Here is a 25,634-nt window from a genome sequence, read left to right as displayed (position 1 = left end):
TGGACAGGGAGGCCTGGCGTGCTGCGATTCATGGGGTCGCAAAGAGTCGGACACGACTGAGCGACTGAACTGAACTGAACTGAAGCAGCTTGCCCAGGGCGTGCAGACTGTGCCTTTCCTGTACTCTATGTGGTGTGTATCCCTGACAGGGAACCTCCACTCTTAAAGAGAGATCAATGCTCAATCCAGATAAATGAATCTGTAGTGTGGACTTTTGGGCAGCAGTGGCTGACTGATAGTGGGTGGGAGTCTGGAGTTGGATGGTGAGTTTTTTTAAATTGCTGAGTATGGAACGTATCCATAGTTGTATGTCTGCTGAGTCGTCCATGGCTGTGACTCTCAGACTCTTGTGGCCTCCCAGGAAAGGGCGTCTATACCTGCCTCTGTGCCCAGTGAACCAGCCCCCACTCTGCTTCCTCCATGGCCCTGGTTTTATCCCTCCATCCTCATTTTGTTGTGTGGGGTGTGTATGTATGTTTGTGTGTCTTCCATCAGAAGCTATGCATTATCTTTTTGGATGTAATAGGGCTTAGATGAACTCATGTCAAATAGATTTCTGCTTGTAATGCTCACAGTGGTATTTACTTTCATATTTCTAAATAATGTGCTGATCCTGTTATTTTTATTAAATTTAATTAATTTGTTTTAATTGGAGACTATTACTTTACAATATTGTAGTTGTTTTTGCCATACATTGACATGAATCAGCCATGGGTGTACGTGTGTCCCCCATCCCAAACACCCCTCCCACCTCTCTCCCCATTCCATCCCTCTGGGTTGTCCCAGTGCACCAGCTTTGAGTGCTCTGTTTTATTCATCAAACTTGGACTGGTGATCTATTTCACACATGGTAATATACATGTTTCAGTGCTATTCTCCCAAATCATCCCACCCTTGCCTTCTCCCACAGAGTCCAAAAGTATGTTCCTCATGTCTGTGTCGCTTTTTGCTGTCTCGCATATAGGGTCATTGTTACCATCTTTCTAAATTCTGTATATATGCATTAATATACTGTATTGGTGTTTTTCTTTCTGACTTACTTCACTTTGGATAATAGGCCCCAGTTTTATCTACCTCATTAGAACTGATTCAAATGCATTCTTTTTAATAGCTGAATAATATTCCATTGTGTATATGTACCACAGCTTTCTTATCCATTTGTCTGCTGATGGACATCTAGGTTGCTTCCTGTCCTGGCTATTGTAAACAGTGCTGTGATGAACATTGGGGTACACGTGTCTCTTTCACTTCTGGTTTCCTCAGTGTGTATGCTCAGTAGTGGGATTGCTGGGTCATATGGCAGTTCTATTTCCAGTTTTTTAAGGAATCTCCACACTGTTCTCCATAGTGCCTATACTAGTTTGCATTCCCACCAATAGTGTAAGATGGTTCCCTTTTCTCCACACCCTTTCCAGCATTTATTGTTTGTAGACTTTTTGATAGCAGTGATGATCGGTGTGTGATGGTACCTCATTGTGGTTTTGATTTGCATTTCTCTGATAATGAGTGATGCTGAGCATCTTTTCATGTGTTTTTTAGCCATCTGTATGTCTTTGGAGAACTGTCTGTTTAGTTCTTTGGCCCATTTTTTGATTGGGCCATTTATTTTTCTGGAATTGAGCTGTGGGAGCTGCTTGTATATTTTTGAGATTAATTCTCTGTCAGTTGCTTTGTTTGCTATTATTTTCTCCCATTCTGAAGGCTGTCTTTTCACCTTGGTTATAGTTTCTTTCATTGTGCAAAAGCTTTTAAGTTTAATTAGGTCCCACTTGTTGATTTTTGCTTTCATTTTCATTACTATGGGAGGTGGATCATAGAGGATCTTGCTGTGATTTATGTCAGAGAGTGTTTTACCTATGTTTTCCTCTAGTTTTATAGTTTCTGGTCTTATGTTTAGATCTTTAATCCATTTTGAGTTTATTTTTGTGTATAGTGTTAGAAAGTGATCTAGTTTCATTCTTTTACAAGTGGTTGACCAGTTTTCCCAGCACCACTTGTTAAAGAGATTATCTTTTTTCCATTGCATATTCTTGCCTCCTTTGTCAAAGATAAGGTGTCCATAGGTGCGTGGATTCATCTCTGGGCTTTGTATTTTGTTCCATTGATCTATATTTCTGTCTTGTGCCAGTATCATACTGTCTTGATGACTGTAGCTTTGTAGCATAGTTTGAAGTCAGGCAGGTTGATTCCTCCAGTTCCATTCTTCTTTGTCAATTTTGCTTTGGCTATTTGAGGTTTTTTGTAATTCCATACAAAATTGTGAAATTATTTGTTCTAGTTCTATGAAAAATACCATTGGTAGCTTGATAGGGAGGAGAAGGAAGTGGGAATCCACTCCAGCATTCTTGCCTAGAGAATCCTGTGGACAGAGGAGCCTGGTGGGCTGCTGTCCATAGGGTCGCACAGAGTCAGACACGACTGAAGTGACTTAGCATGCATGCATGAATTGGAGAAGGAAATGGCAACCCACTTCAGTATTCCTGCTTGGAGAATCCCATGGACAGAAGAACCTGGTGGGCTGCCATTTATGGGGCTGCACAGAATCAGGCACGACTGAAGTGACTTAGCAGCAGCAGCAGCTTGATAGGGATTGCATTGAATCTGTAGATTGCTTTGGGTAATATACTCATTTTCACTGTATTGATTCTTCCAATCCATGAACATGGTATATTTCTCCATCTATTTGTATCATCTTGGATTTTTCATCAATGTTTTATAGTTTTCTAGGTAGATTTTAGGTAGTTTTTAGGTAGATTTTATAGATTTCTAGGTAGTTTTTAGGTTGATTTTTCTTAAGTATTTTATTCTTTTCATCGCAATGGTGAGTGGGATTGTTTCCTTAATTTCTCTTTCTGTTTTCTCATTCTTAGTGTATAGGAATGCAAGGGATTTCTGTGTGTTAATTTTATATCCTGCAAATTTAGTGTATTCATTGACTAGCTCTAGTAGTTTCTGGTGGCATCGTTAGGGTTTTCTATGTAGAGGATCATGTCATCTGCAAACAGTGAGAGTTTTACTTCTTTTCCAACCTGGATTCCTTTTATTTCTTTTTCTTCTCTGATTGCTGTGGCTAAAACTTCCAAAACTATGTTGAATAGTAATGGTGAGAGTGGGCACCCTTGTCTTGTTCCTGACTTTAGGGGAAATGCTTTCAGTCTTTTGTCATTGAGGATAATATTTGCTGGGGGTTTCTCATATATGGCTTTTATTATGTTGAGGTATGTTCCTTATATGCCTGTTTTCTGGAGAGTTTTTATCATAAATGGGTGTTGAATTTTGTCAAAGGCTTTCTTTGTATCTACTGAGATAATCATATGGTTTTTATCCTTCAATTTGTTAATGTGGTGTATCACATTGATTGGTTTGCAAATATTGAAGAATCCTTGAATCCCTGGGATAAAGCCCACTTGGTCATGATGTGTGATCTTTTAATATGTTGCAGGATTCTGTTTGCTATAATTTTGTTGAGGATTTTTTCATCTATGTTCATCAGTAATATTGGCCTGTAGTTTTCTTTTTTTTTGGTATCGTTTTCTGGTTTTGGTATTAGGGTGGTGGTAGCCTCATAGAACGAGTTTGAGAGTTTACCTTCCTCTGAAATTTTCTGGAAGAGTTTGAGTAGAATAAGTGTTTAGCTCTTCTCTAACTTTTTGATAGAATTCACATGTGAAGCTATCTCGTCCTGGGCTTTTGTTTCTTGGAAGATTTTTGATTACAGTTTTGATTTCTGTGCTTGTGATGGGTCAGTTAAGATGTTGTTTCTTCCTGGTTCAGTTTTGGAAGGTTATACTTTTCTAAGAATTCATCCATTTCTTCCAAGTTGTCCATTTTATTTGCATATAGTTGCTGATCATAGTCTTTTATGATCCTTTGTATTTTTGTGTTGTCTGTTGTGATTTCTCCATTTTAATTACTAATTTTGTTGATTTAATTCTTCTCCCTTCTTTTCTTGATGAGTCTGGCTAATGGTTTGTCTATTTTATTTATCTTCTCAAAGAACCAGCTTTTAGTTTTGTTGATTTTTGCTGCAGTCTCCTTTGTTTCTTTTTCATTTATTTCTGTGTTAATTTTTATGCTTTCTTTCCTTCTACTAACCCTGGGGTTCTTAATTTCTTTTTTTTCTAGTTAGGTTATTTATTTGATTTTTCTCTTGTTTCTTGAGGTAAGCTTGTATTGTTATGAACCTTCCCCTTAGCACTACTTTTACGGAATCCCATAGGTTTTGGGTTGTTGTGTTTTAATTTTCATTTGTTTCTATGCATATTTTGATTTCTTCTGTGATTTGTTTGTTATTCAGAAGCATGTTGTTTAGCCTCCATATGTTTGTATTTTTAATAGTTTATTTTTCCTGTAGTTGACGTCTAATCTTACTGCACTGTGATCAGAAAAGATGCTTGAAATGATTTCATTTTTTTTTTCTAAAATTTACAAAGGCTAGATTTATGGCCCAGGATGTGATCTATCCTGGAGAATGTTCAGTATGCACTTGAGAAAAAGGTGAAATTCATTGTTTGGGGGTGAAATGTCCTATAGATATCAATTAGGTCTAACTGGCCCATTGTATCATTTAAAGTTTGTGTTTCCTTGCTAATTTTCTGTTTGGTTGATCTATTCATAGGTGTGAGTGTGGTATTAAAGTCTCTCACTGTTATTGTGTTACTGTTAATTTCCCCTTTCATACTTGTTAGCATTTGCCTTACGTATTGAGGTGCTCCTATGTTGGGTGCATGTATATTTATAAACTTTATATCTTCTTGGATTGGTCCATTGATCATTATATAGTGTCCTTTTTTGTCTCTTTTCATGGTCTTTATTTCAAAGTCTATTTTATCTGATATGAGTATTGCTACTCCTGCTTTCTTTTGGTCTCCATTTGCATGGAATATCTTTTTCCAGCCCTTCACTTTCAGTCTGTATGTGTCCCTAGGTTTGAGGTGGGTCTCCTATAGACAGTATATATAGGGGTCTTGTTTCTGTATCCATTCAGCCAGTCTTTGTCTTTTGGTTGGGGCATTCAACCCATTTACATTTAAAGTAATTATTGATAAGTATGATCCCGTTGCCATTTACTTTGTTGTTTTGGGTTCGAGTTTATAAACTCTTCCTGTGTTTCCTGTCTAGAAAAGATCCTTTAGCATTTGTTGAAGAGCTGGTTTAGTGGTGCTTAATTCTCTCATCTTTTGCTTGTCTGTAAAGCTTTTGATTTCTCCTTCATATTTGAATGAGATCCTTGCTGGATATAGTAATCTGAGTTGTAAGTTTTTCTGTTTCATCACTTAAGGTATTTTCTGCCTGTCCCTTCTGGCCTGAAGAGTTTCTGTTGAAAGATCAGCTGTTATCCTTATGAGGATCCCCTTGTGTGCTATTTGTTGCTTTTCCCTTGCTGCTTTTAATATTTGCTGTTTGCATTTGATCTTCGCTAGTTTGATTAATATGTGTCTTGGGGTGTTTCAATTTGGGTTTATCCTGTTTGGGACTCTTTGGGTTTCTTGGACTTGGGTGGCTATTTCCTTCCCCCCTTTAGGAAAGTTTTCAACTATTATCTCCTCAAGTATTTTCTCATGCCCCACTTTTCTGTCTTCTTCTGGGACTCCTATAATTCTAATGTTGGGGGATTTAACTGTCTCAGAGGTTTCGGAGGTTTTCCTCATTTCTTTTAATTCTTTTTTCTTTTTTCCTCTCTGCTTCATTTATTTCCACCATTTTATCTTCCACCTCACTTATTCTATCTTCTGCCTCAGTTACTCTACTGTTGGTTCCCTCCAGAGTGCTTTTGATCTCAGTTACTCATAGCTCAGTTGGTAAAGAATCTGCCTGCAATGCAGGAGACCCAGGTTCACTTCTTGGGTTGGGAAAATACCCTGGAGAAGGGAATGGTAACCCACTCCAGTATTCTTGCCTGGAGAATCCCATGGACAGAGGAGCCTGGCAGGCTACTGTCCATGGGGTTGCAAGAGTCAGACACAACTTAGCAACTAAACCACCACATTGCATTATTCATTATTGATTGATTCTTCTTTATTTCTTCTAGGTCTTTGTTAAACATTTCTTGCATCTTCTCAATCCTTGTCTCTAGTCTATTTATCTGTAAATCCATTTTGTTTTCAAGATTTTGGATCACCTGTACTATCATTATTCTGAATTATTTTTCAGGTAGACTCCCTATCTCCTCCTCTTTTGTCTGGTTTGTTGGGCATTTATCATGTTCCTTTACCTGCTGAATATTTCTTTGCCTCTTCATTTTGTTTAGATTGCTGTGTTTGGGTGCCCTTTCAGTAAGGTGGACATTCATGTTTCCTCTTTACTGTGGAGCCTGCTCCCTGTGGGTGGGGTTGGACTAGTGGCTTGTCAATGTTTCGTGGTAAGGGGAGCTTGAGTCTGTGTTCTGGTGGGTGGAGCTGGATCGCTTCTCTCTGGAGTGCAATGAAGTGTCCAGTAGTGACTTTTGGGTTGTCTATGAGTTTGGCAAGGCTTTGGCAGCCTGTCTTTTAATGCTCAGGGCTTTGTTCTGCGTTACTGGGGAATTAGTGTGGTATGTCTTGCCCTGAAACTTGTTGGCTCTTGGGTGGAGCTTGTTTTCAGTGTAGGTTTGGAGGCTTTTGGGTAAGCTTTTGTCTATTAATCTTCCCTGGAATCAGGAATTCTCCGATGTTCTTAAGTTTTGGAGTTAAGCCTCCTGCCTCTGGCTTTCAGTCTTATTCTTACAATAACCTCAAGACTTCTTCATCCATACATCACAGATGATAAAACAACTAGGTTAACGGTGAGACAATTCTCCACAGTGAGGGACACCCAGAGAGGTTCACAGAGTTACATGGAGAAAAGAAGAGGGAGGAGGGAAATAGGTGACCAGGAGGAGAAGAGGGGGAGTCAAAAGGGGAGAGAGCAATCAAGCCAGTAATCACACCCTTAAGTGAAAATGGATACTGAAGATTAGATTCTTACAGGTACAAAATTGATAACAAATACCAAAAAGCAGATTAAAATTCTAGAATAGAGGTTAGACTCTCAAAGCAAAACAAAACAAAACACCACACTATTAAAAATACAAAACAAAATCAATCACAAAAATTATAAAAAATATATATCTGAAATTTGCTTTAAAACTAGGGCCTTTTTTTTGGCAAGGTGATAATAGGTTATACAAATGAAAATTAAAGGAGTAATAAAGAACTTTAATTTAAAAAAACTTAAAAAGTGATAATAGTAAAAATATATCTAGGAATTTCTCTAGAGTTGTTGTGGGCAGTGTGGGGTCAGTTCAGTTTCAGATAGTTCCTTGTTCCAGCTCGTACTTGTTCTGAAGGTCTATAAACCCCCTGCAATGCTTAGTCAATGTTGACCACAGGGTTTTAATCTGTTTCACCTATGACTTCCAAAGTGGTTCCCTCTTTGTTTATTTTGGCCTCCTCTGTTTCCGAGTCTCTTCAGGGTCTAATTTCTGCCCTGACACAAGGTGGTGAAGGTGGTCACTTATTTAGGTTCACTTGTTCAGTTGGGTTGTGGGGAGGGAGGGACGTGGCAAACAAATATCGCTGATGTGTGTGGGGAGTGCTCACGTTGTATGGACCCCACTGGGTTTGCCCCAGCTCAAGGAAGCATGTGCTTCCTGGATCTACACTGCTCAGGCTCCAGGGCGCTATGCAGAGGCGCTGTCCAAAGCAGGCCCTGTGCTTCGTGTACTTCCCCTGAGTGTCTAAGGCACTCAGGTTCTCAGATTCTCCACAAGGGCACAGACTCGGTTGGATGTGTGTTTTGTGTCTTTCCCAGGTACGAGTGGCTCAGGTGGCCAGGTGTTTGATGAACGCACTGTCCCAGGAGGGTGGTGCGTCTTACCTCCCCACTCCCGGCTGCTCGGTTTCCCAGGCGAGCTGCGAGCACGGCCCCTCAGGTGTGCCATGTGTCTCCTCTGGGGGGCTGATCTCAGGCTGTGACCCTCCTGGAAGATGTCACCCATCCAGGATCCCAGGAAGACGTGACTAGCAACTGGAAACCTGCTCAGTTTGGTGGAGGATGCCTGTCTCTGGGGCTGAGACTGGAGCAGCCCCTTGCCTTCCAGTTCTGGCTGTCGCCCGCCTGCCTCTCTGCCTCTGGTGGGGGAGGGGCCTGTATGCAGTTGACTAGCTCTCCTTTGGTGTTTGCTCAATCCTTCATTCTGTGAGCGGGCCAGGCTTCAAGTCAGAGCCTTTTGCAGGAAAGTTCTCTTTTTTTTCCCTCTGGCAATCCCACAGTTTGGGTTGCTATCCCTCACATTGTCCCCAGGGCATTCAGGCCTGGTTCTTACCCTAAGCACTGATTGTGCAGCCAGCACCTCCCTGTCCAGCCCCCGCTCGCTGGTGGTAGATGCCAGCCTCTGGGCTACTTCTCTGCTGACAGTTGAGGTTAGGTGTGTATTCCATGGTTTTTTTTTTTTTTTTCCTTCCCAGTTATGTTGCTGAGATTCCAAAACTCCCCACATACCCACCTGTGAGAGGGTTTCCTCCTGTGTGGAAACTTCTCTTTCATGACTCCCTCCCCAGGACGGGTATCCACCCCTAACTCTTTTGTCTCTCTTTTCATCTTTTATATTTTGTCCTACCTCCTTTTGAAGAAAATGGGCTGCCTTTCTGGATGCCTGATGTCCTCTGCCAGCATCCAGAAGTTGTTTTGTGGAGTTTGCTCAGCATTCAAATGACCTTTTGATGAATTTGTGGGGGAGAGAGTGGTCTCCCTGTCCTATTCCCCTGCCATCTTTGATCTTGTTATTTCTTCATTAATCAATTTAAATGTTGTCTGTTGGCGGCAGTAGAGAATGGTGATTGACCTCCACAGGTCCTTCAGCATTGGCCCTTCCCCCATCCTTCACTATACTTTCATCACAACTTTTGGTTAAATTGCAGCTCTTCCTTGGTGGTTCAGATGGTAAAGTCTCTGCCTGCAATGCAGGAGACCCAGGTTTGATCCCTGGGTTGGGAAGATCCCCTGGAGAGGGGAATGACATCCCATTTCAGTATTCTTGCCTGGAGGATTCCACGGGCAGAGGAGCCTGGCAGGCTGCTGTCCATGGTCACAGAGAGTCAGACACGACTGAGCAACTAACACTTTCACTTTGGTTAAATTGATGGTCAGTGTTTATGTTACTATGACAGTAAATTTTGCTTACTGCTAAGTGAAGTAGACTATGGTGATGTTTCCTGGAGTTAATGCCTGCATATTTTCCATTTATTTGGTTTCCTATGTAACTATATTTATTTTTCCTAAATGGTTTACCAGGTCAGTTTTTATGTGAATCAATATTTTCCAGAGTCAAATTGACTTTCTATCACTTTCCATCCTCTGGGGCCCTCCCAGGTGGACTTTCGGGTTCTTAGCTTTTCTCTAGACCTCATGCTCTGTATGGATAATTGGGTTTCACAGCTTCCTCTCCTGCTTTACACCATTGTTTTGCTGAAGCATGTCCCCTCATAGCTTCCTAAGCTATCAGAAGTAAATTCTTAGGGTCCCCTGAACATCTGAAAAATATTTCTTCCCAAAAGACTCTGAAACATGGGTGTGTGTGAAAATGAGTCGTTAGGATGATACTCCTGGGAGAAAGTGGGAAAGGAGTGGGATAAATAGGAGAACGAGAAAGGAAAGCAGGACAGAGAGATGCCAATATCAGACCGAGCAGCAGCTCTGGAGTGGGAGTTACCTCCATAGAATTTGTCCTGCAAGAGGCAGTCATTGGCTGTGAGTCGTCTGTAGGCAGGGGTGGAGTCTAGGGGAGACAACTCCAGGGGTTCTGTCTGGTTTGAGGGTGGTTGCCTGGAGACCATTGTGGTGTACGTCACTGGGAGCCAAGTGCACAGCAATCTGTGCCCTGGGACCGGAGTGAGCCATCGGGACCAGACGTCACTGGGCTGCGCCACCATGGCCTCACACTTGCTGGCAGTTTAGCAGTTATATATTCAAGAAACAGAATTCATTGTAGGAGTTCACACAAATGTTGGAAGGACTAAAGAAGCAATTGCTGTGTGGATCTGCTTGGAATGATTTTCAGAATAATATAGAAGAGCCCATGAGGCAGCTGTTCCCCTGAGGCAGCCTCTGGAAGCAGCAGTCAGAGTCTGGTGGTCCTCCTGCTATGGCAGCAGCCTCTGGACCCCCTGGAGCAAGAGGATAGACAGATCCACAGTTCTTCCATCCAGGCTCAAAGTCACCTCCACCACTGTCACTGCTTGCTGTCCCACCAACGTAGCAGCACGAAGGAATCTGGGAAACTCTTGAAGGAAAATGACCCTTTAGCCAAGACTGACTACCAGAACCTGGGTGAGAAAGAGCTCTCTCCAGCACAGAACATAATTTGTATCTAGGACCCCGGCTGTGAGAAGGTCTGGAAAATTGAGCTTTACTGTTCAACCTCTACAAAAAAACCAAAAAACAAAAAACTGTAGGTTGGGAGAGCAACACAAATATTGTACAGCTGGATATACAATCCTAGATTAAACAATTTTTTCACCTGGGAGATTTGGAAGGCATTGCTCCATTATCTTCTAATTTCTAGTTCATTGTTGAAAATTTGAACACAATTTTAATTTCTTTATGAGAAACTTTCTTTTTTTCTCATTCTGGAAGCTCTGAGCATCTACTTTTTCTTCTTGATATTCTAAGAGGTTATAATGATGGGTGTTTGTGCAGGTGGTCTTTCATCCCTTGTGCTGGGCACCCAGTGGGCCCTGTCAATCCTAACCTTATGATCTGTGCTATGGACTGAAATTTGTCTCCCTAAAATACATGTGTTGAAACCTACCTGCAATGTGACGGTATTAGGAGGTGCAAACTTTGGGAAATGCTATATCTTGAGGGTGGAGCCCTCATGAATGGGAAGAGAGCCCTTACAAAAGAGACACCAGAGAGCTAGAAGGCAGATGTCAGTGAACCAGGAAGCAGGCTCTCCCAGACACTGAACCTGCCAGCACCACGAACTTGGACTTCCCAGCCTCCAAAATGTGCAAAAGAAATGTTTGCTGATTATAAGCCATTCAGTTAGAGGTATTTTTTGTTATAGCGGTCAGAGTGGACTAAGACAACCTGGGAAAATTTTACTATTATTTCACTGATAATTTCCCTCTCCTGTCTTTTTTATTCTCTATTTGTGTATCATACAGTTAGACTGTGAATTTTCTGAATTGATCTTTTAAGTTTCTTCAGTTCAGTTCAGTTCATTTCAGTCGTTCAGTCGTGTCCAACTCTTTGCGACCCCATGAATCGCAGCACGCCAGGCCTCCCTGTCCATCACCAACTCCTGGAATCCACCCAAACCCATGTCCATCGAGTCGATGATGCCATCCAACCATCTCATCCTCCGTTTTCCCCTTCTCCTCCTGCCCTCAATCTTTCCCAGCATCAGGGTCTTTTCCAAAGAGTCAGCTCTTCGCATCAGGTGGCCAAAGTATTGGAGTTTCAGCTTCAACATCAGTCCTTCCAATGAACACCCAGGATTGATGTTCTTTAGGATGACTGGATCCCCTTGCAGTCCAAAGGACTCTCAAGAGTCTTCTCCAACACCACAGTTCAAAAGCATCAATTCTTTAGCACTCAGCCTTCTTTATAGTCTAACTTTCACATCCATACATGACCACTGGAAAAAACATAGTCTTGACTAGATGGATCTTTGTTGGCAAAGTAATGTCTCTGCTTTTTAATATACTGTCTAGGTTGGTCATAACTTTCCTTCCAAGGAGTAAGCATCTTTTAATTTCACAGCTGCAATCACCATTTGCAGTGATTTTGGAGCCCAGAAAAGTAAAGTCAGCCACTGTTTCCACTGTTTCCCCATTTATCTGCCATGAAGTGATGGGACTGGATGCCATGATCTTAGTTTTCTGAATGTTGAGCTTTAAGCCAACTTTTTCACTCTCCTCTTTCACTTTCATCAAGAGGCTCTTCAGTTCTTCTTCACTTTCTGCCCTAAGGGTGGTGTCATCTGCATATCTGAGGTTATTGACATTTCTCCCAGCAGTCTTCATTCCAGCTCGTGCTTCTTCCAGCCCAGCATTTCTCATGATGTACTCTGCATAGAAGTTAAATCAGCAGGCTGACAATATACAGCCTTGACATACTCCTTTTCCTATTTGGAACCAGTCTGTTATTCCATGTCCAGTTCTAACTGTTGCTTTCTGACCTGCATACAGATTTCTCAAGAGGCAGGTGGTCTGGTATTCCCATCTCTTTCAGAATCTTCCACAGTTTATTGTGATCCACACAGTCAAAGGCTTTGTCTTAGTCAATAAAGGAGAAATGGATGTTTTTCTGGAACTCTCTTGCTTTTTCCATGATCCAGCGGATGTTGGCAATTTGATCTCTGGTTTCTCTGCCTTTTCTAAAAGCAGCTTGAACATCTGGAAGTCCACAGTTCATGTATTGCTGAAGCCTGGCTTGGAGAATTTTAAGCATTACTTTATTAGCGTGTGAGATGAGTACAATTGTGTGGTAGTTAAGTTTCTTACCTTTTCTCTTCTATTTTCATCTCTTTTTTGCTCTACTTTTTGTCATTTTGTTCTACTTATTTCAGCCATCATGATTTTAATTTCCAAGAGTTCTTCATGCATTTGTTACTCTCTCCTTGTTTTTTAGTCTCTTAATCATGTCCAACTCTTTTGCAATCTCATGGACTGTAGCCTGCCAGGCTCCTCTGTCCATGAGAGTTTTCTGGGCAAGAGATTACTGGAGTGGGTTGCCAGTTCCTCCTCCAGAGGATCTCCCCGACCCAGGGATTGTACCCACATCTATGCATCTCCTGCATTGCCGTAGATTCTTTACCACTGAACCACCATAAGAACTCTTATTATTGCCCAGTACCTGAAATGTCTTTCTGACTTACATTTTTCCTCTTTTCTTTTTTTTCCCATTTTGGTTTCATTGTTTCTATGTTAGAGGACTGCCTCAATGTTTGGTGACTGCTGGCTGTCAATTCATATTTAAGAATGGAAGAATGGAGTGTTCCTATTTACAATAGCCAAGACTTGGAAGCAACATAAATGTTTTTGATGAATGGATAAAAGGATCTGGTACTTATATACTATGTAATACTACTTACCTATAAAAAAAGAATGAAATAATGCCATTTGCAGCAACATGGATGGACTTAGAGATTATCATACTAAGTGAAGTAAGTCAAAGACAAATATCATACGACATCACTTGTTGTTGTTCAGTCCCTTAATTTGTGTCTGACTCTGCGAGCCTATGGACTACAGCACACTAGTCTTCTCTGTGCTCCGCTATCTCCTGGAGTTTGCTCAGATTCATGTCCACTGAGTTGGTGATGCTATCTAACTGTCTCATCCTCTGCTCCCTGCTTCTCCTTTGCCTTCAATCTTTCCCAGCATCAGGGTCTTTTCCAATGATATCACTTATATGTGAAATCTAAAGTATGATACAAATGAACTTATTTATAAAATAGAAACACTCACAAACAGAAAAAAAAAAAAAAAACCAACTTATGGCCACCAAAGGAGAAAGAAGCGGAGGGGCAGGGGATAAATTAGGAATTTTGGAGTAGCAGATACATACTACTATATATAAAACAGATAACTAACAAGGACATACTGAATAACATCAGGAGCTATATTTGATATTTTCTAATAACCTATAATGGAAAAGAACCTGAAAGAGAATATGTATATTATAACTGAATCACTTTGCTGTGCACCACAGACTAACACAACATTGTAAATAAACTATATTTCAATAATAAAAAAGGCTATTACAACAAAGAATGAAGTGCTCAAAGTGAGTAGGAAGCCCCTAGGATACAGATGTAGCAAGAGGCTTTGGTATGTAATGAACAGGTCGTGACCCGATCTTATCATCCACCGGGGATCCCCTAACATCAGACCCTGGGATGCTTTTCTTGAGCCAGTGGGTGGGGTGGTGGTAAGATTGGGGCTGGGAGGCAGTGGTCCCATCTCCAGTGCACTCTTTTGAGTGTGCACTCCCTTCTCATTCTATTTCTCTTCTGTACTTCACACCCAACTTTCTCTGTACTTGGTTCCCTCAGTCTGGAGCTTCTGGCTCAGTTCCTCCAGGAAACAAACCTCTGATGTCCTGAGTTTGGAGGGGCGAGGAATTGCTTGCTTTAAGAGGTGTTGGACAGGATCTGAGTCTCATAGACCTTCACCAGTACTAGGATTCTCCTCACCAGGCCAACCTGGGTTATATCTTTTGTCATGACATAATTAGGAATGGCCCACTCCCCAAGGTAGCCCAGTTGCAATAGTGAATTTTGCTTCCTCCTGGCCCTCAGGTGCACTCCAGGCCTCCCTAGTCCGGGTCCTGCAGGGGTTATTTGGGGCCAGCCACCACTTGCCCTTGGCATAGCCTCTGTGCTTCATCCAGGGCATCCTCCCAAGCTCTTCTGGGTCAGTTACACTTCTTCCATTTTTCTAGATCCCCAAATGTACCCTCTGTCATTTTCTCAGTACTTTTGGATTTATATATTGAAAAGAATCCATTGATGACATTTTATTGGAGTAGTGTGAAGGAGCACCAACGATGAATGTGATCAATCTTGTACATTTCCCTACAGGTTTGGAGGGAAATGCACGCAATGAGGAAGGGCCGTGGCTGCCACCATACCTCCTAAGCTCTTCCTCCTGCAGCCTGTGGCAGCTCAGAGGCTTACTGCCTAATTATTGTACATGGGGGTTTGCTAGCTTCCTAGGCATTTACAGTGTACAAATTGTCTGTTGGTGCCTCACAGTGCTGGGCATTGGGCTGGTGATGTGAGCCCTGGCACCTACTACCCAAGACCTGTCCTCTCCAACAGAACACAGCCTGTGTGTGCAAGTTAAGCACAAACTGGAGTGGAGAGCTCTTTAATAGCCTGATGGCATCCCTGGCAGCAGAGGCCAGAACTAAAAGTGTGTGGCTTAATGGACACTTTCAATGGCAGGAAGTCTGAAGCTTTGTAAAGGAGAAAGTGTAAAGAATGTCCAAGAAGCTTTGTAAAGAAGCCAAACCCTCCCCTCCCCCTTCTCTCATGTGTCCACCCCCGGCATGGTCAGACATTGGGGAGGCTGTCTCCTGCGTCTTCAGGAAAATCTATTAGCAGCAGTGGGTGAAATCGTCAGGGCCAATTCTAGTTCACTTACAGCATAGCAAGAATTTTCTGATTTGCATAAGTGGTGACAAGAACACATTCGTGGATCCCGTGTTCCTCTCCAGTGCCTAACATAGCAGAATTCAATTCAAGGCAGATACTCCTCTGTTCCATCAGAGGAAATGTGATTCAATTTATTTCACCTCCGATTAATTCCCTGAGCATTTGTTGCTTGGCTTCCCTGTATAGTTTTCTGTGCTAAGTAACAAATTATTACAAATGTTGCAGCTTTACTAGCTCACAGTTCTGCAAGTCAGAAGTCCAGCGTGCATGGGTGAGGCTGAGTTCCTTCAGTTCAGTTCAGTTCAGTCGCTCAGTTGTGTCTGACTCTGTGACCCCATGAATCGCAGCACGCCAGGCCTCCCTGTCCATCACCAACTCCCGGAGTTCACTCGGACTCACATCCATCGAGTCAGTGATGCCATCCAGCCATCTCATCCTCTGTCGGCCCCTTCTCCTCCTGCCCCCAATCCCTCCCAGCATCAGAGTCTTTTCCAATGAGTCAACTCTTCGCATGAGGTGGCCAAAGTACGGGAGTTTCAGCTTTAGCATCATTCCTTCCAAAGAAATCCCAGGGCTGATCTCCTTCAGAATGGACTGGTTGGATCTCCTTGCAGGCCAAGGGACTCTCAAGAGTCTTCTCCAACACCACAGTTCAAATGCATCAGTTCTTCGGCGCTCAGCTTCACTTAGTGTGAAATAAAAATTTTGGCCAGGTTGAGTTTTCTTGTGGAGGTTCTAGGGTAAAAATCTGCTTTCTTCATTTTATTGACATATAAGATTGTATATATTTAAGATCTTTAACATGATTATATATATATATATATAATCTATAGTTATATATAACTATATATAGTTTATATTTGTATATTTATTTATATAAATATTTATATATATTATATATTTCTATATAACTATACATAATATATATTATATAATATATTATATAAATATTATATAAAATATAATTTAATATATAATATTATACATTATTTAAATATATAATATATATAACTATATGTAATATATTACTATATATTTAATATATACATAGTTAACTGGTATATAATAGTTAACATAGAATAACCATATAGCTAAATTACTATATAATTATTATCTTAATTATATTATTATATTGTCACATGAATATTATCATATTATACTTTAACTATACATACATAGTTAAATGGAGGTTTCCCTGGTGGCTCAGATGGTAAGCAATCTGCCTTCAATGCAGGATACCTGGATTCAATCTCTGGGTCACGAAGATCCCCTGGAGAAGGGAATGTCTACCTGCTCCAGTATTCTTGCCTGGAGAATCCCATGGACAGAGGAGCCTGGTGGGCTACAGTCCATGGGGTAGCAGAGTCGAATATGACTGAGCTACTAACATATGGTTAAATGATCTCCACAATCAAGCCAACACATCTATCACCTCATTTAGTTATCATTTGTGTATGTGTGTAATTTGATTTAAGATCTATCCTCAGTGAATTTCAACTATGCAATATAGTATTGTTAACTACAGGCACCATGCTACACGTGGCCTTCCCCAGTGGCTCAGTGGTGAAGTATCCGCTTTCCGTGCAAGAGCCCCAGGAGATGCAGGTTCAACCCCTGGGTCCGGAAGATCCCCTGGAGGAGGCCATAGCAACCCACTTCAGTATTCTTGACTGGAGAATCCTGCAGACAGAAGACCCTGTCGCCTACAGTCTATAGGGTTGCAAAGAGTCAGACACGACTGGAGCACTGAGCATGCACTCACCGTGCTCTACATTCAGTTCAGTTCAGTTCAGTTTAGTCGCTCAGTTGGGTCCGACTCTTTGTGACTCCATGAATCGCAGCACGCCAGGCCTCCCTGTCCATCACCAACTCCCAGAGTTCACATAGACTCACGTCCATCGAGTCAGTGATGCCATCCAGCCATCTCATCCTCTGTCGGCCCCTTCTCCTCCTGCCCCCAATCCCTCCCAGAATCAGAGTCTTTTCCAATGAGTCAACTCTTCACATGAGGTGGCCAAAGTACTGGAGTTTCAGCTTTAGCATCATTCCTTCCAAAGAAATCCCAAGGTTGATCTCCTTCAGAATGGACTGGTTGGATCTCCTTGCAGTCCAAGGGACTCTCAAGAGTCTTCTCCAACACCACAGTTCAAAAGCATCAGTTCTTCAGCATTCAGCCTTCTTCACAGTCCAACTCTCACATCCATACATGACCACAGGAAAAACCATAGCCTTGACTAGATGGACCCTAGTCGGCAAAGTAGTGTCTCTGCTTTTTAATATGCTATCTAGGTTGGTCATAACTTTCCCTCCAAGGAGTAAGCGTCTTTTAATTTCATGGCTGCAGTCACCATCTGCAGTGATTTGGGAGCCCCCCCCCCCCCAAAATAAAGTCTGACACTGTTTCTACTCTTTCCCCATCTATTTCACATGGAGTGATGGGACTGGATGCCATAATCTTAGTTTTCTGAATGTTGAGCTTTAAGCCAACTTTTTCACTCTCCTCTTTCACTTTCATCAAGAGGCTTTTTAGTTCCTCTTCACTTTCTGCCATAAGGGTGGTGTCATCTGCATATCTGAGGTTATTGGTATTTCTCCCGGGAATCTTGATTCCAGCTCGTGTTTCTTCCAGTCCAGCGTTTCTTATGATGTACTCTGCATATAAGTTAAATAAGCAGAGTGACAATATACAGCCTTGATGTACTCCTTTTCCTATTTGGAACCAGTCTGTTGTTCCATGTCCAGTTCTAACTGTTGCTTCCTGACCTGCATACAGATTTCTCAGGAGGCAGGTCAGGTGGTCTGGTATTACCATCTCTTTCAGAATCTTCCACAGTTTATTGTGATCCACACAGTCAAAGGCTTTGGCATAGTCAATAAAGCAGAAATTGATGTTTTTCTGGAACTCTCTTGCTTTTCCCATGATCCAGTGGATGTTGGCAATTTGATCTCTGGTTCCTCTGCCTTTTCTAAAACCAGCTTGAACATCGGGAAGTTCACAGTTCATGTATTACTGAAGCCTGGCTTGGAGAATATTGAGCATTACTTTACTAGCATGTGAGATGAGTGCAACTGTGCGGTAATTTGAGCATTCTTTGGCATTGCCTTTCTTTGGGATTGGAATGAAAACTGACCTTTTCCAGTCCTGTGGCCACTGCTGAGTTTTCCAAATGTGCTGGCATATTGAGTGCAGCACTTTCACAGCATCATCTTTCAGGATTTGAAACAGCTCAACTGGAATTCCATCACCTCCACTAGCTTTGTTCGTAGTGATGCTTTCCAAGGCCCACTTGACTTCACATTCCAGGATGTCTGGCTCTAGATTAGTGATCACACCATCATGATTATCTGAGTCATGAAGATCTTTTTTTTTACAGTTCTTCTGTGTATTCTTGCCACCTCTTCTTAATATCTTCTGCTTCTGTTAGGTCCAGACCATTTCTGTCCTTTATCGAGCCCATCTTTGCATGAAATGTTCCCTTGGGATCTCTAATTTTCTTGAAGAGATCTCTAGTCTTTCCCATTCTGTTGTTTTCCTCTATTTCTTTGCATTGATCGCTGAAGAAGGCTTTCTTATCTCTTCTTGCTATTTTTGGAACTCTGCATTCAGATGCTTGTATCTTTCCTTTTCTCCTTGGCTTTTCGCCTCTCTTCTTTTCACAGCTATTTGTAAGGCCTCCCCAGACAGCCATTTTGCTTTTTTGCATTTCTTTTCCATGGGGATGGTCTTGATCCCTGTCTCCTGTACAATGTCACGGACCTCATTCCATAGTTCATCAGGCACTCTATCTATCAGATCTAGTCCATAAATCTATTTCTCAGTTCCACTGTATAATCATAAGGGATTTGATTTAGGTCATACCTGAATGGTCTAGGGGTCTTCCCTATTTTCTTCAATTTGAGTCTGAATTTGGCAATAAGGAGTTCATGATCTGAGCCACAGTCAGCCCCCAGTCTTGTGTTTGCTGACTGTATAGAGCTTCTCCATCTTTGGCTGCAGAGAATATAATCAATCTGATTTTGGTGTTGACCATCTGGTGATGTCCATGTGTAGAGTCTTCTCTTGTGTTGTTGGAAGAGGGTGTTTGCTATGACCAGTGTGTTCTCTTGGCAAAACTCTATTAGTCTTTGCTCTGCTTCATTCTGTACTCCAAGGCCAAATTTGCCTGTTACTTCAGGTGTTTCTTGATTTCCTACTTTTGCATTCCAGTCCCCTATAATGAAAAGGGCATCTTTTTTGTTATTTCTAAAAGTTCTTCTAGGCCTTCATAGAACCATTCAGCTTCTTAAGCATTACTGGTTGGGGCATAGACTTGGATAACTGTGATATTGAACGGTTTGCCTTGGAGATGAAGAGAGATCATTCTGTCGTTTTTGAGATTGCATCCAAGTACTGCATTTCAGACTCTTTTGTTGACCATGATGGCTACTCCACTTCTTCTGAGGGATTCCTGCCCGCAGTAGTAGATATAATGGTCATCTGAGTTAAATTCACCCATTCCAGTCCGTTTTAGTTTGCTGATTCCTAGAATGTCGACGTTCACTCTTGCCATCTCTTGTTTGACCACTTCCAATTTGCCTTGATTCATGGACCTGACATTCCAGGTTACTATGCAATATTTCTCTTTACAGCATCGGATCTTTCTTCTATCACCAGTCCCATCCACAGCTGGGTATTGTTTTTGCTTTGGCTCCATCCCTTCACTCTTTCTGGAGTTATTTCTCCACTGCTCTCCAGTAGCATATTGGGCACCTACTGACCTGGGGAGTTCCTCTTTCAGTATCCTATCGTTTTGCTTTTTCATACTGTTCATGGGGTTCTCAAGGCAAGAATACTGAAGTGGTTTGCCATTCCCTTCTTAGATGTCCATAGTTACTCATCCTGAAGGACTTAAACTTTGTATCCTTTGACCAACATTCTCTCCATTTCCCATTTTCCCTACCTTGCTAGACTCTGGCAATCCCCGTTCTACTCTCTGTTTCTATGAATTTATTTTTGATTCCACATGTAAGTGAGACCATGCAGTATTTGTTTTCCTGTATCTGGCCTATTTTATGAGGTATAATGTTTTCCGGGTTTAACCATTTTGTAACAAAGGGCAGGATTTCATTCTTTTTAAAGGCTAAGTAATATTCCATTGTATATATGTATATCTTCCTTTTCTGTTGAAGGATATTATATGGTGTCCATATTGTGTCTGTTGTGAATAATGTTGCAGTGAGTGTGGGAGTGCAAAAGCTCTTAAAACCCTGATTTCAATGTCTTTGGATGTGTACACAGAAGTGGGGTCACTGGGTCATATGGTAGTTCCATGGTAGTTCCCTACTATTTTCCATGGTGGCGGTACTAATTTACATTCCCATCAATAGTGCACAAGATCTCTCTTTTCCTCACATCCCTGCTAACACTTGCCTTTTGTCTTTTGGATAACAGCCATTCTAACACATGTAAGGTGACAGCTCACTGTGGTTTTGATTTACACGTCCCTGAAGATTGGTGATATTGAACACCTTTTCACATAGCTGTTGGCCATCTGAATTTCTTCTTTGGAGAAGCATCTGTTTAGAGCCCTTGCTCACTCATTTATCTTGTTGGTAGAACTCAGTTCCTTGTGGTTATAGGACTGAGGTCCACCCCCCTCCTGGTGTCAGCTGTTCCAGCTGTTCTTGGCTGCTGAAGGGCACCTGTACTCGTTGCCACCTGTTCTCCTTCATCTTCAAGCCAGCAAAGGTGTATGACATCCTTCTCATGCTTGGAATTTCTGACTTCCTTTTCTGCCACCAGCTTTTAAAGGGCTCATGGGATTAGCTTAGGCCAACCTGGATAATCTCCCAATCTTGAAGTCAGTTATGCCAAATAACACAACCTAATCATGGAAGTAATACCCATTATATCCAGAGGGCAGATACACCTGGGGAGAGAAAATATTGGGGGCCATGTGAGAATTCTGCCTGCCACATGGCCCAAGTCAGTCTCCTATGAGGAGGGGCTTATCTCTGCTCTTCACAGCTACTCTACAGTGGACATGAGGCTGACGCAGATGAACTCAGTCTGGACTGTGGAGAGTGTCAGGATCCATGTTCCATCTGCTTTCATTGCTGTCACTACCAAGCTGCCTCTCCCCAAGGCTGCATTTATAAATGGACAAATTGGGCTTGACTGATGGGCTCCGTGGTGATTGGCGTCTGTCAAGGATGTTCAGTGGGCCCTTATGACTTACAGTCTTCTCTCTAAGCCCCTTTAGCTCATTTGGAAAAACCTTCTTTCAGCTTCAAAGAGATATGATATAGTTGACAAAACTGTATATATTCAAGGTGTACAGCATGATGGTTTCATATAAATATACACTGTGAAATGACTGCCACAATGAAGTCAATTAGCATTCATCACCTCATGCAGTTACATTTTTTTCCTTTTCATTGTCTGCCTCCCCACACCACCTCAGCAACCACCTGTTTGTTCTCTGTATCTAGGAATCTGTTTCTGTTTTGTTATGTTTATTCATTTGCTTTGGTTTTTGGATTCCATTCTTAAGTGGAATCATGCTGTACTTATCTTTCTCTGTCTGACTTATTTTGCTAGGGTAATACCCTCTAAATCCAACTATGTAGTTACAAAAGGTAAGATTTTACTCTTTTTTATGGCTAAGTAATATTCTACTGTGTGTGTGTGTACATATATCACATCTTCTTTATCTATTCATCTATTGATAGACACTGAGATGGCTTCCTCATCTTGGCTATTGTAAATAATGCTGCCTTGGACTTAGGGGTGGGTATATTTTTTTGAATTAGTGTTTTTGTTTTCTTTGGAAAAATACGCAGAGGTGGGATTGCTAGATTGTATAGTAGTTGTATTTAAAAAATGTTGAAGAAGCTCCCTGCTCCTTTCCGTAGTAGCTATACCAATTCACATTCCACCAACAGTGCACGAAGTCTCCCTTTTCTCTGTATCTTCACCAACGCTTATTTGTTGTCTTTTTGACAACTGCTACTCTGACAGGGGTGAGATGACATCCCTTTGTGGTTTTGATTTGCATTCCCTGATGATTAGCTGGCCATCTTCTCATGTGCCTGTTGGCCATCTGTATGTCTTCTCTGGAAGGATGCCCATTCAGGTCCTTTGCTCATGTTTTGACTGGGCTGTTTATTTTTTTGATGATGAGTTTTATGTGTTCCTTGTATGTTTTGTATTTTAACCCCTTATCAATGTATTGTTTGCAAATATCTTTTCCCGTTCACTAGGTGGCCTTTCTATTTTGTTGGCAGTCTCCTTCAGTGTGCAAAAGCTTTTTAGCTTGATGTAGTCCCATTCATTTATTTTTGTTTTTGCTACCCTTACCTGAGGAGACAGCCAGAAAATATTGCCAAGACCAGTGTCAAACAGCGTATTGTCTATGTTTTCTTCTAGAATTTTTATGGTTTCAGGTGTTACATTTAAGTTTTTTAATCCATTTTGAGTTTATTTTCATCTAGGGTATGAGAAAATAGTCCTGTGTGATTCTTTTGCATGTAGCTGTCCAGTTTTCCCAGCACAACTTGTTGCAGAGACTGTCTTTTCTCCATTCTATATTCTTGCCTCCTTTGTTGTAGATTAATTAACCATATAAATGTGGGTTTATTTCTTGGCTCCCTATTCTGTTCTACTGACTTATGTTTTTGTGTCAGTACCATACTGTTTTGATTACTGTAGCTTTGCAGTCTGAAGTCAGAGAGCATGACACCTCCAGCTCTGTTCTTCTTTCTCAGATTGTTTTGATTACTTGGGATGTTTTGTGTTTCCATGCAAATTTTAGAATTATTTGTTCTAGCTCTGTGAAAAATGCCATTGGTATTTTGATAGAGATTGCACTGAATCGAAGGAAAAAGAAATGCAACAAGGCAAAGTGGTTGTCTGAGAAGGCCTTACAAATAGCTGAGAAAAGAAGTGAAAGGCAAAGGAGAAAGGGAAAGAGATACCCAACTGAATGCAGAGTTCCAGAGAATAGCAAGGAGAGATAAGGAAGCTTTCTTCAATGAACAGTGCAAAGAAATAGAAGAAAACAATAGAATGGGAAAGACTAGAGATCTTGTCAAAAAAATTGGAGATACCAAGGGAACATTTCACACAAAAATGGACACAATAAAGGACAGAAATGGTAAGGACCTAATAGAAGCAGAAGAGATTAAGAAGAGGTCACAAGGATACACAGCAAGAGCTGTTAAAAAAAAAAAAAAGTCCTAATGACCTGGATAGCCATGATGGTGTGGTCACTCACCTAGGGCCAGACATCCTGGAGTATGAAGTCAAGTGGGCCTTAGGAAGCATCACTACAAATAAGGCTAGTGGAGGTGATGGAATTCCAGCTGAGCAATTTCAAATTGTAAAAGATAATGGTGTGAGAGCGCTGCACTTGATATGCCAGAAAAATTTTGGAAAACTCAGCAGTGGCCATAAGACCAGAAAAGGTCAGTTTTCATTTCAAACCCAAAGAAAGGCTATGCCAAAGTATGTTCAAATTTCTGTACAATTGTGCTCATTTCATATGCTAGCAAGGTAATACTCAAAATCCTTCAAGCTAAGCTTCGGTAGTATGTGAACCCAGAATTTCCAGATGTACAAACTGGATTTAGGAAAGGCAGGGAAACCAGAGATCAAATTGCCAACATCTGTTGGATCGTAGAAAAAGCGAGGGAATTCCAGAAAAAGAATCTACTCTGCTTCATTGACTAAGCTAAAGCCTCTGACTGTGTGGATCACAACAAACTGTGTAAAATTTTTAAAGAAATGCGAATACCAGACCACCTTACCTGCCTCCTGAGAAACCTGTGTGCAGGTCAAGAAGCAACAGTTAGTACATGAAACAATGGACTGGTTCCAAATTGGGAAAGCTGTATGTCAAGGCTGTATACTGTCACCCTGTTTATTTAACTTATATACAGATTTTGTCATGCGAAATATTGGGCTGGATAAATCACAAGCTGGAGTCCAAATCGCTGGGAGAAATACCAACAACTTCAGATATGCAAGTGATACCACTCTAATGGCAGAAGGTGAAGACAAACTAAAGAGCCTCTTGATGAAAGTGAAAGAAAAGAATGAAAAAGCTGACTTGAAATTCTACATTCAAAAAAACTAAGATTGTGGCATCTGGTCTGATCACTTCAGGGCAAACAGATGGGGAAAAAGTGGGAACAGTGACAAATTTTATTTTCTTAGGCTTCAAAATCACACAGCCGCAGAATTAAAAGATTCTAGAGAATTCCAAGATTCTTCCTACTCCTTGGAAGAAAAGCTATGACAATCCTAGACAATGTATTAAAAAGCAGAGACACCACTTTGCTGACAAAGGTATATATAGTCAAAGCTATGTTTTTTCCAGTTCTCATGTACAGATGTGAGAGTCAGACCATAAAGAAGGCAGAGTGCTAAAGAACTGATGCTTTTGAATTGTAGTGCTGGAGAAGACTCTTGAGAGTCCCTTGGACTGCAAGGAGATCAAACCAAAACTCCAATACTTTTGCCACCAGATGCAAAGAGCCGACTCATTGGAAAAGACCCTGATGGTGGGAAAGATTGAAGGCAGGAGGAGAAGAGGCCTACAGAGGATGAGATGGTTGAATGGCATCACCCACTCAATGGACATGAGTTTGGGAAAACTCCGGAAGATAGAGAAGGACAGGGAAGCCTGGTGTGCTGCAGTCCATGGAGTCACAAAGAGTCGGACACAATTTAGCAACTGAACAACAACAAGAACCATGGAATCTGTAGATTGCCTTGGGTGATATTGTCATTTTAACAATATTAATTCTTCTAATCCATTATGGTACATTTTTATATTTGTTTGTGTTGTCTTTAATTTCTTTCTTTAATGACTTGCAGCTTTCCAAGTTCAGATCTTTGGTTGGATTTATTCTTTAGGAGTCTAGGGATTAGCGCCAGCCCTCTGGTAGGTTGGCTGGGTCCCAGAGTGGCTGGTTGTAAGGCCCTGAGTGGGTGCAGTGGGGCTGGGGCCTGGTGCTGGCCTGTTCACAGACAGGGCTGCATCCCCAGACAGCTAACTGTTTGGCCTGGGGGGTCCAGTGATTTGTGTCAACCTGCTGGTGGGCAGGTAACCCCCTGGAGCTAATAAGCTAGAAGAACTGCACAGTGGCACTTGTCAGCCGTGGTGTCCTGGTGGTAGAATGAGCTCCCTACAAGGGCTGCCACCAGTGTCTGTGTCCCCACAGTGAGCTGCAATTGCCTCCTGCTTCTCCACGAGATCTTTCAAGATGAGCAGGTAGGTCTGACCCAGGGTCCTTTCAGATTGCCGCTTCTGCCCTGGGTCCTGGAGCATGTGAGATTCGTCTGCCCCCTGTAAGAGTGGAGCCTCTGTTTCCTATGACCCTCTGGGTCCCTGGTATGTGAGCCCTGCTGACCTTTAAAGTCAAACGCTCTGGGGGTTCACCCCTGGGCTGGGGAGCCCGCTGTGGGGCTTGGGCCCCTTGTTCCTTGGGGAGAACCTCTGCAGTTGTAATTGTCTTCCTGTTTGTG

Source organism: Ovis canadensis, chromosome 2, assembly GCF_042477335.2.
Source record: "Ovis canadensis isolate MfBH-ARS-UI-01 breed Bighorn chromosome 2, ARS-UI_OviCan_v2, whole genome shotgun sequence".
NCBI lineage: Eukaryota > Metazoa > Chordata > Mammalia > Artiodactyla > Bovidae > Ovis > Ovis canadensis.
Note: the sequence above shows the minus strand (reverse complement) of the source record.